At 42.7% G+C, this 14,259-nt stretch overlaps 1 long non-coding RNA gene across 2 annotated transcripts in view; it reads right to left on the reverse strand.

Annotated features, from left to right (window-relative positions):
- Positions 1 to 13,270, reverse strand: part of LOC132593783 (uncharacterized) — a 29,890-nt gene extending 16,620 nt beyond the window's left edge. The window contains exons 1-4 of one of the 2 annotated variants that reach the window (XR_009559614.1): positions 13,162 to 13,270; positions 12,507 to 12,831; positions 10,086 to 10,211; positions 3,064 to 3,300 (exon numbers count right to left, since the gene is read on the reverse strand). This is a non-coding gene — a long non-coding RNA (uncharacterized lncRNA). Of the gene's footprint in view, positions 1 to 3,063; positions 3,301 to 10,085; positions 12,832 to 13,161 lie in introns of both variants that reach the window. The other variant, XR_009559613.1, reaches the window with a different exon arrangement.
- Positions 13,271 to 14,259: the final 989 nt, after the last annotated feature.

Below are 14,259 nucleotides of genomic sequence, written 5' to 3' on the forward strand. Positions count from 1 at the left end.
GGACTATGGTACAGAAGACAGCGCACGTGTCCTCTCTCCTCCTATCCTAATGGTAAATTATCCCTCCAGGATTTTATCATCCTTTCCAGCTCTTTGCCTACCCTGGTCCAGATTTCTTTTCAAAATTTTGGCCCTCAAAGATTAAGTGTGTGTGGGTGTATGTGTGTGTGTGTGTGTGTGTGTTTATAAGGGCGCAGCAGGACTTTCTCAAATGTGGGTCTTTGATCACAAACATTGTTATACTATTTGCCATTACCTGGGGAATAGATATTATTGGATGATTTGAGATTTTATTTGAGATTTGAGTTTTCTTGGCCTGGGCGTTTGACTTTGGGTTTGATAGCATGTGCTCCAGTTAGAGAACCATTCATGGATGCTTATGTAGAACTAGAACTACGCTATGATTATGAGATTTGGGATCAAAGAAGGGAGCTTCTTCAGGAGGTCCTAAGACTTCCCAATGAGTTAATGAAGGAATTTGTTTTCTCCCTCCTTCCCTTTCTCCTAATTCCTTATTTTTTAAGCCAGTTGTGAATAGACTGATAGGAGTTTAGATGAGCTTGTTGCTTGCCTCTAAAGAGACCAGAAAGCCTGGTGTTCTTTTATTACAAATACTACCTTGAAGTAGGAGTACCCTGAACAGATAACTGGACTACCAGGTAATTATGCCCAGAGAGGAGCACAGGACTTCAATTTTTCTTGCTCTCCTTGTCTCAATTTTTATTGTTTCACTTTTAACTGGTTTATAAATACAGTAACAATTTCTTGTAACAAGTTTCCTCATTTATCTATCTTGGAGTCCATTTTGTGGGGAGTTGATGGTGAAAGAAATATCAGCAAGTAGCATTACTCAGTGCAGGGTATTGGATGAATGGTTTACTGAAAGCGATTTGGTTTTGCTGTTGACAAGGAGGTTTGGATACGGCTGCTTTAAAAATTGCCCGGGCTAAAAATATGGGGTAGAACTCTGGGGATTCGCTGCTTATTCTTTTGTGCAATGGATGTGGGTTGGCCTTTTAAGACCTGATTCCCTATTCAGCCTTCACAAAGGGACATAACTCTATCTTCAGACTATCTCCTGGCAAAATCAAGTCTCAGTAGAGCAGACACTTGCTGGTATCTGTAGAGCAGGCACCAGCTCATTACCTCCCAGTGGCTGAGAGCATCAGTATTCTCATTACGGGGACTTGAAGGAAACACAGTCCCTTCACTCTTATCAGAGTCTAAAATCTATGCCCGGGACTTCCCTGGTGGCCCAGTGGTTGAGAATCTGCCTGCCAATGTAGGGGACACGGGTTCGAGCCCTGGTCCTGGAAGATCTCACATGCCACGGAGCAACTAAGCCCGTGCGCCACAACTACTGAGCCTGCGCTCTAGAGCCCACGAGCCACAACTACTGAAGCCCACGCGCCTAGAGCCCGTGCTCCGCGACGAGAAGCCACCAGAGTGAGAAGCCTGTGCACCACAACGATGAGTAGCCCCCGCTCACCGCAACTAGAGAAAGCCCATGGGCAGCAATGAAGACCCAACGCAGCCAAAAATAAATAAATAAATTTATTAAAAACAAATAAAATAAAATCTATGCCTGGACCAAGCCAGACCAAAAGAGAGCGAAGCCCCAGCAGGTCCATTGGCCTAGGGCATTTGAGGCTGCTACACAGGAGATCCCGAACCAAGATTTGACATCAGTGGGGCTTTCCAGAGAAACTGATGTGTAACTCAAGACCTGGAAGATAAGTAGGCATAGTAGCAGGCAAAGAAAGCTGATGTAAAAGAGAGCCAAGAGGTGAGAGAGAGAGAGCACAGCACGTTGAAGGAACTGAGAGCACCAGTTCAGTGTGCCTGGTGCACAGAGCATAAGGGAGGACGTGGCAAGAGGTCAGCCAGGCCTGCAGGAGTCCGATTATGCAGAAACGTGAAAACTGTTAAAAGGTCTGAACTTTGTCCTCACGGCAACAGGAAGCCACCGAAAAGTTTTATGCAAAGGAGGTGACAAGTTGAGATGTACCTTTGTGAGAACTCATTCTGGTTGCACTGTACTGATAGAGGGCATGACTGGAAATAAGAAGCTGGGGAACCACTTGGGGAACGGTCCTAGTAGGAGACGTCAGTAGATGGGGAGAAGTCGTTCTTTCTATCACCAGGCATGCCACCTGGGTGTCATGAAACTCCTACAGTCACACCTTCTCGCTTGGTTTTCGTATTCCCTGGTTAAACCTGTTTTTTTTTTTTTTTAAAGGATCACTCAGAGTGGCCTTAAAGGAACAACAACAAAACACAGTACTCAGAGACCACACAAGTTACAGGCAACTTAATTTTTTTGTTGGGAGATTTTTGAGAAATAAAACATTCTCCTCTCTCATTTTATTTTTTTAAAATTGGCTCACCTTTATTCAATATCTGCAACATACTCAAAATATAGACAAGTTCCATATTATGAGAAATTAGGAGCCATCTTTGATTCCTGTCTCTCTTTTATCCCTCACATCTAAAGAATCGCCAAGTCCTGTTAGACTCTGCTCTGGAAGTTTCTCACAGTCATTCCACTTTTTTTTTTTTTTTGCCACCATCATACTCTGGGTCACATCACCTTTCATTTCAAAAGCCCCCTAACTGGTTTTCCTTTCTTTGGTGTTGCACCCACCTATCCACTGCCTACTCTACAGCCAAAGGGATTCTTGTGCATGTAAAATGACCATGCCTCCAAGGCTCCCATCATTCTTTCAGTGCCCACAATGACCCATCATTGTCTTTGAGATAAAAAGCAGACCCTATCTTGCCTTTTTACTCTACTCAAATTTTACCTCTCTCTTCTTGCACTCTCTACTAAAGCTTTTCTGAACTTTGTTCTGTCTTTTTACAGTCATGCCTTGACTCCAAGATTCACAAAAGCTATTCCTTGGAATGGCTTAGAATGGGGTATATTCTCTCTTCTTCTGGTTATCTCTTATTCCTTCCCCCAGCGTTCAGTCTGACCCTTGTTTCCTCAGTCAGTCTTACACAATTACCAGATTTGGCTAAGACTCCCTGTTATGTTTTTATAAGTAGCTATAATTCTCCTACCTTAATCTCCACCATACATTGTTTTGTTGCTGTCGTTGTTGTTGTTTTGGGGCCGCACTGCGAGGCATGCAGGATCTTAGTTCCCTGACCAGGGATAGAACACAGGCCCCGGCAGTGAAATCTCCGAGTCCTAACCACTGAACCACCAGGGAATTCTCCATCATATATTGTTAATTCTTCTTTAAACACATCTCTCTCCTGGCTGAGCATTCTTGTCTTGTTCCTTTCACATATTCCCTGGTATACAGAAGATAAAAAACATGTTTCAAATTAAAATGAATTATGAAACCATCCTGAAAAAGAATTAAGTTGGAGAGCCCACACTTCCCAATTCCAAAACTTACTACAAAGTAATGATAATTAAGACTGTGTGGTAGTGACATAGGGATAGACATACAGTTCAAAGGAATACAATTGAGAGTCCAGAAATAAACCCATCAATTGATTTTTTGAAAAGGCTGCTAGACTATTCAATGGGCAAAAATAGTCCTTTCAACAAATGGGGTTAACACAAGATATCCACACGCAAAAGGATGAATTTATAACTTCTGCCTCACATTGTAAATAAAAATTCACTAAAATAGATCAAAGATCTAAATACAAGAGCTAAAACTATAACACTCCTAGAAGAAAATATAAGAGTGAATCCTTATGACCTTGGATTTGGCAATGATTTCTTATATGACACCAAAAGCAAGCAACAAAAGAAAAAATAATAATTAGGACTTCTTAAAAACTCAACACTTTTTGCTTCAAAAGGCACTATCAAGAAAGTAAAAAGACGACCCACAAAATGGGAGAAGATTTTTCCAAATTGTATCTCTGATAAAAGATTTGTGTCTAGAATATATACATTTTAAAACTTCTTATAACTCTATAATAAAAAAGACAACCCAGTTGAAAACTGGGCAAAGTATCTGAAAACACATTTCCCCAAAGAAGATATGAAAATGGCTAATAAGCACATGGAAAGATGCTCACTGTCATTAGTGTCAGAGAAATGCAAATCAAAACCATAATGAAATATCATTTCACACCCACTAGGATGGCTATAATTAAAAAGACAGATAAGTGTTGGTGAGGATATGGAGAAATCAACACCCTCATACACTGCTGGTGGGAATGTAAAGTTGTGGAGACACTTTGCAAAACAGCCTGGCAGTTCCTCAAAAAAGTTTATCATAGATCATATGATCCAGCAATTCCACTCCAATAGAAATGAAAATATACAACCTCACAAAAACTTGTGCATGGGGCTTCCCTGGTGGCGCAGTGGTTGAGAGTCCGCCTGCCGATGCAGGGGACACGGGTTCGTGCCCCAGTCTGGGAAGATCCCACATGCCGCGGAGCGGCTGGGCCCGTGAGCCATGGCCGCTGAGCCTGCGCGTCCGGAGCCTGTGCTCCGCAGCGGGAGAGGCCACAACAGTGAGAGGCCCGCGTACCACACACACAAAAAAACAAATAAAAAAACTTGTGCATGAATGTTCATAACAGCATTATTCCTAATAGCCAAGAAACAACACAAATATCCATTAAGTGATAAACATAAACAAAATTGGTATATCCATATAATGAAATATTATTTGGCCATAAAAAGAAATGAAGCTCTGATTAATATCACAATGTAAATGAGCCTTGAAAACATTACACAAAGTGCTAAGTGAAAGAAGCCAGTCACAAAAGACCACATATTATACGATTCCATTTACACGAAATTTCCATAATATGCAAATCTGTAGAAACAGAAATTAGATTAGTGTTTGCCTGGGGCTGGGAGAAATGGGCGGATCAGAGAGCAATGGCTAAAGGGCAGAGAGTTTCTTTGGGGATGATAAAAATATTCTAAAGTTGGTTGCACAATTTCATGCATATAGTAAAAACCATTGAAATCTTCACTTTAAATGTGTGAATTGTGTAGTATGTGAATTATATCTCAGTAAAGCTGGTACAAAATATGAATTATAAGTGGGAAAACAAAAATAACTTACGGAAAGGAGGTTGAAAGAGGTCAGAGGGAAAAGGGGAAAGGACAGGAAAAAATGAGAAAGAGGAAGAAAAATGCAAGAAATGAAAAGTCAGGAGTGAAAGAAAAATAACACCAAGAGGCAAGTTGGAAAAAAGAGAACAGGAAAGTACTTGGAAGAAAATAATTGAATGGAAGGGAGAGAAATTAATTTAGCTTTTAAAGCCCTGATGGGAGTTCCCTGGTGGCGCAGTGGTTAAGAATCTGCCTGCCAATGCAGAGGACACGGGTTCGAGCCCTGATCTGGGATGATCCCACATACTGCAGAGCAACTAAGCCCATGCGCCACAACTACTGAGCCTTAGCTCTAGAGCCCGTGTGCCACAACTACTGAAGCCCGTACGCCTAGATCCCATGCTCCACAACAAGAGAAGCTACCGCAATGAGAAGCCCGCGCACCGCAACAAAGAGTAGACCCCTCTCACTGCAACTAGAGAAAGCCAGTGTGCAGCAACGAAGACCCAACGCAGCCAAAAATAAATGAATAAAATAAATAAAATTTTTAAAAAATTATTTTAAAAAAAGAAATGTAAATGAATACATTTACAGATAAACCCAAACTGATACAGTTTATTGTCAGCAGATCCGCACTAAAAAAACGCTGAAAGAAGTTCTTTAGCCCAAAGGGAATTGACATCAAACATAAACTCCACCTACAGGGAGAAAAGAATGAAGAATATGGGAAAGTGTTAGTGGGTGGGTAAATGTGCCCTCCTGTTTACTCTTTCCTGCCCATTCACCAACCCTTTGATATATGCACACACACATATACATATATACCCATATACAAACATATTCCTCTCTTAACTTCTATAGAAGACATGAATGAATATTCTACAGTATTTTTATAATTTACCCTGTTGATGAACAGTTTGATTATTTAAAGTTTGGGGCCATTATGAATAAACTATTAACTTCTTATACAAGTCTTTGTGAAGAATTTTTTTTCAATTTCTCCTGGATAAATACATAAGAGCAAGGTGCTGGGTTGTGTAAGTGTATGTTGAACTTTATTAGAAACTGCCAAAATGTTTTCCAATACGTCTGTACTATTTGCAAAGCACGAGAGCTCCGGGCACTCTGCATCCTCCACCAAACTTGGTATCATCAACCTTTTTAGCTACACTAGTGCATGTGCAGTGGCATTTCATTTCGGTTTTAATTTGTGTTTCCCAAACATGCAAATACTAAGTATGCTAAACACCTTTTCATATGCTTGTTGACTTACTTGTTATCCATATATTGTCTTTGGTGGAGGGTCTATTCAAATCTGCCGATTTATTATCAAGGTTTTTTGTTTATTTTTATTGAGCTCTAAGCACTCTTTATACTCTGCGTTCAAATTCTCTATTATACATATGTTTTGCAAAGATTTTCTCCCAGCTTTGGCTTACCTTTTAATTTTTCATCAGTGACTTTTGAAGAGCAAAAGTTTTTATTTTGACGAAATTCAAATTATCAACTTTTTCTTTTTGCTTTTCTTATTTAAGAAAGTCTTGCCTTACCCAATGTTGCTGAGATTTTTCTCCTATGCTTTTATCTAAGAAGTCTTAGAATTTTTGCTTTACATGGAGGTCCATGACCCATTGCAGGTTAGTTTTTAGCATATGGTATGAAATAAAGATTGAGGTTCATTTTTTTAAAATTAATTAATTCATTAATTTTTGGCTGTGTTGGGTCTTCATTGAGGTGCACAGGCTTCACACTGCAGTGGCTTCTCTTGTTGCGGAGCACGGGCTCTAGGAACGTGGGCTTCAGTAGTTGTGGCACGTGGGCTCAGTAGTTGTGGTGCACAGGCTTAGTTGCTCCACAGAATGTGGGATCTTCCCTTACCAGGGCTCGAACCCGTGTCCCTTGCACTGGCAGGTGGATTCTTAACCACTGCGTCAACAGGGAAGTCCCACATGACTAAAATTTTAATTTCATTTTAAAACATGAAAATAATGATGCATCTCTTTCTGAACCACTGGAGTTGAAATTTTATACATGGATGAGTTCCACTGACTTCACATGCTTAATTGCTCATTAAGATGGTTACCCTAGCAACTGCTACATCAAATAATAGCTTTTACAATTTTGACATGCAGAAAACCTTCTTAAAGTAACTCAATAACATCAAGTAAAAAGTGATACATTTACAAGATAGGAAGATGTTTATATATCAAATAAAAACTGCCTATCAAGTATGAAATTCTCAAAACTGTAGACATGAAATGCACAACACATAATTATCCTTTATTACAGCTGAGTGGGCTTCGCTTATGAATTGTGGTACAATATCCAGATTTTTTTTTTTTTTTTTTTTGCGGTACGCGGGCCTCTCACTGTTGTGGCCTCTCCCGTTGCAGAGCACAGGCTCCGGACGCGCAGGCTCAGCGGCCATGGCTCACGGGCCCAGCTGCTCCGCGGCATGTGGGATCCTCCCGGACCGGGACACGAACCCGTGTCCCCTGCATCGGCAGGTGGACTCTCAACCACTGCGCCACCAGGGAAGCCCCAGATTTTTTATCTGACCTTTTCTGAACAACAGGCAAAAGGATTCTGGTGACATAAATGTCCAAATTAAACTTCTATAGCTATGCTCTCAATGCAACAAATCCATTTCAATAAACATTTATTTTACCAATACACTGCTAGAATTTTGAGATATAAAACTGAGTAAAACATCATCAGCACCTTGAGAAGTTTGCAGTCAGGTAGGAACCAGTCACTTATTCATTTGTTCATTCATTCATTCACTCAACAAATATTATAAAGCACCTGTATTGTGCCAGGTAATTTTCTAACAGCTGGGGGTAGGGAGGGATGCACAATGAATGAAACAAACAAAAATCTCTGTCCTTATGGAAATTTGCACTATAATGGAAAAAACAGTTATAAAAAGTGCTACTGAGGAAAACAAAGCAGAGGAGGGGAATAGAGGTGTTGGGGGTGGGGTGTAAGGCACAGCTATAATTTTTTCTTGGATCACAGGAAACCTTAATTAATATATTTAAAACAGATGGGCTGGACTCCATCTAAATGATCCCAGTTTCGCTGACCACATTTAAAGCATGATGGTAGGTCTAGTCTAAGGTATGTCTTCTTCCTTCCTCAATGTGTTGACCTTGGCCATATCAGAGTAGCAGAGCTTCTTCACAGCTTTCTGGATCTGCCCTTGACAACCACAGTGAGCACATGTGTTGTTGGTCTCCATTTCTCTATGACCCACTCAGAAATCAGGGGGAACCTAAGGGTGGCCCAGTGGTCAAGCTTATTCTTCCTGGATGCACTCTTCTGAAGGTACATGCCCTGCCTTCAGAGTTTCAGTGTCCGGAGCCACAGGAAGACGGGAGATGCATGGATCTTTTTCTTCTTTAATATGTTGATCTCTTTCTGCGTGGCCTGCTTTGCTTGTAAACCTTCTCTTTTTCTTCAGTTTGGAATAGGCTTCTTCTTTCCTTTCTGAATCACCTTAGAAAGGGACAGTTGTGAGAATTCCCTGGTGGTCCAGTGGTTAAGACTCCACGCTCTCAATGCAGGGGGCCGGGGTTTGATCCCTGGTCGGGGAACTAGATGCCGCACGCTGCAGCTAAGACCCAGCACAGTCAAATAAGTAAATAAATAAATATTTTTAAAAAAAGGACAGTTGTAATTTCTAGTAAGGTAGTCAAGGAAGGCTTCTAGAGAATGTACTATTTAAACAAAGAGTTGAGGAAGTGAGAGGCTAGGCATGCAAATATATGGGGCAAGTGCAAAGGCCCTGGGGTAGGAGTGTGCCTGGTGTGTTAAAGGCAGGTGAGGCAGACGTAAAAACACACTGCTGTAAGCAGTACTTGTGGTAAAAAGTACTCCCAAGAAAGGAATGCTTAAATTTTACTTTGTATAACTAACCCATAAAAAGTACTTTTACTTTAAGGATCTCAAATAGATTTGTAAACAGTGACTACTTAACCAAGATGATAATAAGTAGAAATGTTTATTATGTCTGCTTCATCCATCTGGGAGAGAGAAGATAAAGCAGAAAAGTTTGGCGATATGAATAAGAGCATGAACGTGGAAACTATTTTGCCTGAGTTAAAAATCCCTACTTTGCTCTGGGCAAGTTACTTAACTTCTCTTCCCACAGTTTCCTACTTTAAAATGGAGATAATAATATACCTCTGTTACAGGATGGTTACGGAGATTAAATAAGATAATACATAGACTCTACTACGTGCCTCGGAAACTTTAAATTGCAGCTTCTGAGTCCGTAGGTCTGGGGTGCCCCTGAGATTCTGCATGTCTAACAAGCTCCTGGGACATTGCTGGTCCACAGACCACGCTATTATATCAAGGTTGTAAAGCATTTAGAACAGTGCCTGGCACACAGAATGCACTGAATAAATTTAGCTATTATTATGCTTTCACACAGTTGACTTGGCAGGGAAACTAGATTAAAAAGCCAACAATTTTCCTCCTTCCCTATCAGATGTTTCCTGACAATACTGCATCTTTGAATAGAGTTCTATTGCATTCTGAGTTCACGTGATGAATGTGCATACAGATAATATGGTTTTCATTTTTAAAATCCATCAACAGCAGAGCTCGGCACTCTCTTTGGATTTATGGTTTTAGGCTATAGCAAAATTCTCAATACCTTGTGCATAGTAGGCATTCAATAAATACTTATTGGATGAAAGCAAGGTCCAGACTGTCTAAATAAATCATTCCTCTAAGAATTAACGGTGCTCTTGGGGTTTGGTTTTATTTGAATACAGTGGCACGTGTGCCAAATCATTATTTCAAGAATGTGGCAATTGTGTTCCAAAAACTGAAGTATGTTTTTCTAGTCTGATTGCATTAGATTCTAATGCAGTGCAGACTCTAACCGAACTACTTCCTTCTTCCTTTGCCCTTCAGCAATGCAATCTCTAACCCAAACTTTACATGCTCACAGCACCCTCTACTGTTCAGGAACAAGTCTGTGCCCCCGATTCCAATCCCTAGAACTCAAAATCAGACTACTGTATTCACGTACCACAGGAAGGTAGTTTGCATCTGCCTTTAAAGAAGAGAGGGTGGCCGTCTAGTAGCTGAACATGCCAGGAGGATCTGGTCTCTAGGGGGCGCTGCTGGGTCGCTCCCACGTGAAACCGACCAGGATCTCGCGAGAGAAGAGAAAAGCTGGTTATGGTTTGTTGCCCTTTCCTTCCCTCAAGAGCACTAACTTGCTCTACTAACCTCCTTTTTTCCACGCTAACCTGACCGTCACCCTTCATCCTCTTTCTCTTTAGGGTTAGTTGTGTTGTCAGTCCTTTCCACCTGCCCCTTATTCCACCTGCCCCACCTTGGTTCTCCTTTGGAGAAATCTGGGAAAACAAGTCCTTGGGTTAAAGCCCCTTGACCGCTAAGCTCGAGCAACTCTCCCTTCACTGTGATTAGATCCTCTCCTTTGTAGCATCATGTTAACTTTTCTGCAATGCTTTTTAGAATATTCACCGAGTTGTGCAGCCATCACCATAATCTAATTTCAGAACATTTTCATCATCTCAAAAAGAAATTCCATACCTATTGGCAATCACTCCCGCTTCTCCCACCCCACTTCAGCCCTAGGCAACCATCAATCTGCTTGCTGTCTATAAATTTGACTATTCTAGACATTTCATAGAAGTGGAATCATACAACTTGTGGTCCCTTATGAATGGCTTGTCTCACTAACATGCTTTCAAGTTGTAGCATATATCAGTACTTAATTCCTTTTCATTGCTGGATTATATTCCATTGCATGGATATACCATATTTTACTTGTCCATTCACCAGTTTATGGACATTTGAGTTGTTTCCACTTTTTAGCTATAATAATGCCACTATGCATATACAAATTTTTGTGTGGACATATGTTTTCATTTCTCCTGGGTAGATACCTAGGAATGGAATTACTGGGTCTTATGGTAATTCTATGCTTAATATCTTGAGGGACTGCCAGCCTGTTCACATCCCTTTCCCTTTAGGGGGAACTTCATGACCCACCCCCACTTAAGAATGAAGAAAGATTAATAAGGATGAAAATATTGTTATTCTGATGACCGCTGAATAGAATATCACCAGAATTATGATCAGGAGGTTTCTAACATGCAAATGAGTCAGACTTGATTCTTCAAGTGCAAACGCCCAGGTCCTGACCCAGAGAATTATCCCTTTACACTATTAACCTTTTGAGACTCTCTGATCTTTTCTTTCTTGACAGTTCTAAATGTGACCCCCAGCAGAAATGTTTTCACATTCCTTTGAAGCACAGGTTTCCGACCTACGTCTTAGAGTTAGTCCCACTCCGACTTTTATGATGTCTGAGGCTTCTTAGAAGCTGACAGAGCAGTCATCCCTCTCAGATGATTTGTGAAGTTTAGTTTTCTAAGGCCATAATATTCAATCACTCAAACTATTAAGTATCTCTTGAGCATTTACTCCTCATGCGGGAAAGCGAGGACAACAGAAGAGAAACGACAGAGTTCCTCTCCTGGAGGAGTTTATAGCCCAGCTGGGGAAGCAAATAAAATTACAACTCAAAATATCACACAAGTGTCCAAATATCTTTAGCAACTCATGCCTATAGAGCAGTGACAGCCAACCATTTCCAAGTCATGGCAAATACGGCCTATGATAATATCTCCATGGACAGTGGGATAAACAAAGGAGCCTGTTGAGTAGAAGTCCCTGGCCTGGGACCTCCAGCACCTCCCGGCCCCCAGCCTCCCTGAAGTGGGTCAATACCTCCACTCACTTTTAACCCATTAGCTTATACCAGTGTGACCGCATACTTGTGGGAAACTCTGGCCCACAGGATCAATTGCAACATTTTTTTTTGCTTGGTGTTCAAGGCCCTCAGCAAACTGGTCTTAATTTACCTTTCCAACTATTTCTCCTATGAGCCCTCAATATCTAACAGTGTGGTTAGCTTACAGCCCTCAGCGCACCCTGGGGACACTCCCTAGAATGTGTTTCTCTCCAAACTGAGGTAGATACTGATTGACTGATGCTCACCCCTACATAATTCATGCCAACCACTCAGGAGTTCCTCATCCCTTCAAGTCCCCACCAGTTCCCCTGTCCTTTAAGAGATCTTCCTCGACGCCTCCGGCCCACAGGGGTTGCTTCCTTCTGTGCTCGCCCATGTCTCTTACTATTTGACCTACATGTTTGACTTGTAGACTTGTGACAATACATTGCTTCAAAGTTATTACATTGTCAAACATATAGCTGTGCTTGGCCCAGCTGGGGCCTAGACTGGCTCCTTCTGGGTGGATGGGATGCTCCCAACTGGGTATACATAATACCCTCAGGAACCCTGGTTTGGAAAAGCATGAATGAAGTAAAGCCGGCCCAGAAGGGGGCTTATGCCATGCTACCACATTGCCATACAATCTGCTTTCCATCTATTACCTAGTGCTTTAGTACTTACATATTTCTAGGCCTCTCAGAATCCTTAAGCAAAAACAAAACCACGACCTTGAAGGAACAGTATAAATTGAGACTACTTTGGACTGAACCAGGGCATTAGGTGACCCTTTAAATCCACTGAAGGGGCGGACCACAAATTAACAGGCCCTTCCACCAGCTCTGCAGAGCCTGACACAAAGACACGAGCGGGGAGGGAGAAGGAAGAAAAGCCGGAAGAGGAGAAGACGGAAGGGTACAGTCCAATCAGCCTAAGAGGCATCCCTGAGTTCACATGCCTTATTCCTCTTCTTCGGAGCTCGGTTTCTGCGCCGGACACGAAAATATCCCTGCGGATGTAATGAGAAAATGGAAACCGTATTTGCCAGAACTGCTTTCAGAGAGCGCCCTGGGGGTGTTGGAAGGAATTCCTTCATAAACTGCTTGGGGAGGGGCGGGGTGGGAGTGAGGCCCTCATGGGACAAGCTTAAGAAACGACAAATTATCACCAAGCTGCCTTCGAAAAATATCCCCAGACTGCAAGGCTTTGTTTTCCCGGCAGGTGTAGGGAAGTTTGCCCTCCAAGGAGGGTGCGGTCACTGCCCCCAGAAAGGCTCCTTCTCGGTCCTTCCTAACACCCAGCATCAAATCTATAAGTGTACGGGTGCCTAAAGACTAACCTGCCCTGTTCCCAGGTCGCCGTTCGGCGAACAGGATCGTTGTCCTCAGTATCCGACCTCCTGCTTCCAGTCCTCCCCCCCGGGCTCTGCTTAATGTCCTGGAGGCGCTTCTGGGTTCCAGGCACCGAGGAGTGAGTGTGGGGTGACGCGGTGGCACCGCAGCGCCCCCGCGCGGCACTCAGCGGAAGGCCCGGCCGCGCAGCCGCGGAAGCCTCTCCCGCTCGGGGCCCAGCTCGCCAGCCGCCTGGGGTCTCCGCCGGCTCGTCCCACTTCCCGCAGGCGGCCCGGCTCTTCTGCTCCATCCCGCTCTGTGCGGGGTTCTGCCCAGGCTGCGACGTGAAGTCAGGGAATGCCGGAGATTCTCTAGCATGACTCTTTGCAGAGACCTACCTACCGTAGTGAGCTCTGGTCTCAGATGCCTTCTGAATCACTTCCCTCTTTCTTCCATCAAGGTTTTTAGGTGAGAGTGAGTCTTAAAGACACTACTATCTCCAGTCAAAGGAAGCTTCAGCTAAGGATGGGGAGAAAATAAAACAAAAACACAGGAAAAAAAAAATCTGGCATTAAATGTCAACATTAGGGCTTCCCTGGTGGCTCAGTGGTTAAGAATCTGCCTGCCAATGCAGGAGACACGGGTTCCAGCCCTGGTCCCAGAAGATTCCCACGTGCTGCGGAGCAACTAAGCCCGTGCGCCACAAATACTGAGCCCGCGTGACACAACTACTAAAGCCCATGCGCCTAGAGGACATGCTCCGCAACGAGAGAAGCCACCACAATGCGAAGCCCGCGCACCGCAATGAAGAGTAGCCCCCACTCGCTGCAACTAGAGAAAGCCTGCGCGCAGCAACGAAGACCCAATGCAGACAAAAACAAAAAAATAAACAAACAAAAAACAACATTAAACAGCAACTCATCCTTCATAAGATGACAGGATTCCTTCCAAGGCTCACATTTGTCACTAAGGCCAGGGAATGTAGTGGAGTTGGACAGACAGAGGAGATCAAAGAGAGAGACTACGTGTCCATTAAATACCAATTCTTTGTATATAGGATTGTTTTATATCTGTACATCCATTCTAATAAACGTTAAAACACCTGA

This window comes from Globicephala melas, chromosome 17 (genome assembly GCF_963455315.2).
Source record: "Globicephala melas chromosome 17, mGloMel1.2, whole genome shotgun sequence".
NCBI classification, from domain to species: Eukaryota; Metazoa; Chordata; class Mammalia; order Artiodactyla; family Delphinidae; genus Globicephala; species Globicephala melas.